This window comes from Octopus bimaculoides, chromosome 1 (genome assembly GCF_001194135.2).
Source record: "Octopus bimaculoides isolate UCB-OBI-ISO-001 chromosome 1, ASM119413v2, whole genome shotgun sequence".
Lineage (NCBI taxonomy): Eukaryota > Metazoa > Mollusca > Cephalopoda > Octopoda > Octopodidae > Octopus > Octopus bimaculoides.
Genome location: NC_068981.1, coordinates 19,886,656 through 19,889,225, shown reverse-complemented (window position 1 = coordinate 19,889,225; position 2,570 = coordinate 19,886,656). Strand labels below are relative to the sequence as shown.

Genomic DNA, 2,570 nt, shown 5'->3' with positions numbered 1-2,570 from the left:
AAAGAAGTTTTTTTTTTTTGTGAGTACCACTGGGTAAAATAAATCCATATATTGTGCATTAATATTATAAATACATGTATCTTCATCATCATCATTTAACATCCGCCTCTGTGTGTGTGCGTGTGTGTGTGTGTGTATGCATGGCACACACACACACACACACACACACACACACACACACACACATAAGTATATGTAAATTTGTGATAAAAGATATGGATCCAAATAATCATGTGCCTATCACAGAAAGTTGTTCTAACAGAGCTATCAGACCACATAGTAATCTAATGCAGAGAAGTGTAATGCTGAGTTTCCATGCAGCTGAAATCCAGCAAACATTGGTGCCTTGTTGTACCACTATTTCTTATTTATAATTCTACCTTTACGGTGCTTTATTTAGCTGGAAAATAATACTATTGTATTGCAATGATATTTATAATTTTTATATGAAACTTTTTCACTGATCTCAGTTCTGTTTATGGCTAGACATATCAGACGAATATACAGGCACTCATGTAGCGAATATTTTAAATTTCGTCTTTGGTGAACCTAGCTGAAGAAGACTAACCAAATTTATGATATCGAGCATATTCTGGAAAGTCTGAAACTCGAGTACTAGATTATCTATTCTAGGTTGTTCATTTATCCAGGGTTCTTCCCAGAGGTAAGACGAAAATTTTTATGTTCGCCAACCACATACACCTTTGCCTGTATACATTCAGTGAAGCTTTACATAGCGTCATACGGTTATTGACTGCTATTTCCAGCAAACATTGGTGCCTTGTTGTGCCACTATTATTTATAATTCTAACTTCACGGTGTTAGTTTTAGCTGGAAAATAATACGATTGTATTGTAATGATATTTATAATTCGTATACACACACACACATATACATACTTATATATACACATGTATACATCTACATATATGCATGTGTATAAAACAATGCCAAAACAGACACTGGAGTTTGGTGCAGTCCTCTGTCTGGCTTGACAGCTCCATGTCAAACCATCCAAGCCATGCAAGCATGGAAGATGGACATTAAATGATGATGATGATGATGATATATATACAGTACATATTCTAAAATTGGAATGATACAAAGAAGATTAGCATGGCCCCTGTGCAAGGATGATACGCAAATTTGTGAAGTGTTCCATATTTATCTATAGATACAGTGGTAAGAAGCTTGCTTCCCAACCACATGGTTCCGGGTTCAGTCCCACTGGGCAAGTGTCTTTTACTGTAGCCTCGAGACAGACAAGATGGCAGTGAAGATGTGACAGTCTCAAGTTACAGAGAGGTGAATGTAAGCAGCACCAAGGATTGAACAGGGTAAGTGGATTGATAAATAAGCTTACAACAATGTGAATGGAGAGTGGCTAGCGGATAGAGACAGGGATAATATACATATAAATACATATACGTATTCATAGGCGTAGGAGTGGCTGTGTGGTAAGTAGCTTGCTTACCAACCACATGGTTCTGGGTTCAGTCCCACTGCGTGGCACCTTGGGCAAGTGTCTTCTACTATAGCCTCGGGCCGACCAAAGCCTTGTGAGTGGATTTGGTAGATGGAAACTGAAAGAAGCCCGTCGTATATATGTATATATATATGTTTGTGTGTCTGTGTTTGTACCCCCACCATCGCTTGACAACCGATGCTGGTGTGTTTACGTCCCCGTAACTTAGCGGTTCAGCAAAAGAGATCGATAGAATAAGTACTAGGCTTACAAAGAATAAGTCCTGGGGTCGATTTGCTCGACTAAAGGCGGTGCTCCAGCATGGCCGCAGTCAAATGACTGAAACAAGTAAAAGAGTAAAGAGTAAGAGTATACGTATATACATACATGTCCATACATATATACATATGTCTACAGACACACACATATATGTATATCCTTACATATATATTTATACATATATCCACTCACAAAAGACATCAGAAAGCCTCAGAATTTTTAATAAAGTAAAAATCAATACAAGTTTAATCAGAAATAAACACACAACTCGTTTAGTGAATGCGATAATATTCTTAATAACTAAAATCAACATTAGCCTCTAATTAATTTTTAAAATATATATATAGATAAAAGCTATATAATAGAAAATTAAGTAATATTCTACAGATAAAAATAACCAAGTAGATTCTAGTGTGTGAGGACACAGTGATTTATTCAATAAAGTTGAAATAATTACTTTTTACAAGTCTTCTCTATAAGTCATTAAAGTTGAGTTATAACACTAAAGAGTGGGTCATACACAGTAATCTAGATAAGCGCTCTGAATAACTGCTTGTTATATTCATTATAGAATATTTCCCCCCAAAAAAAGAAATTGTCAGCAAATTACATTTTTTTGTTGAAATACCAAGCGAAGGCATGGATGTGTGACAATAAGAAGATTGCTTCACTACCATCTAGTATTGGGTCCAGTTCCACTGTGTGGCAAATTGGGCAGGTGTTTTCTAATGCAGACCTAGACCGACCAATGTTTTGAAAGTGAAATTGGTGGCTGCAAAACATATATATATATACACATATATATATATATATATATATATATATA

At 35.7% G+C, this 2,570-nt stretch overlaps 1 protein-coding gene and 1 non-coding gene across 3 annotated transcripts in view; one reads left to right on the top strand and one right to left on the bottom strand.

The window, feature by feature from the left end:
- LOC106873594 (low-density lipoprotein receptor-related protein 6) overlaps positions 1 to 2,570 on the bottom strand; it is a 699,058-nt gene that overhangs the window by 574,836 nt on the left and 121,652 nt on the right. The window lies entirely within an intron of this gene.
- Positions 1,066 to 1,168, top strand: LOC128250094 (U6 spliceosomal RNA). Its single transcript, XR_008266217.1, has one exon. It is a non-coding gene; the product is annotated as a U6 spliceosomal RNA (small nuclear RNA).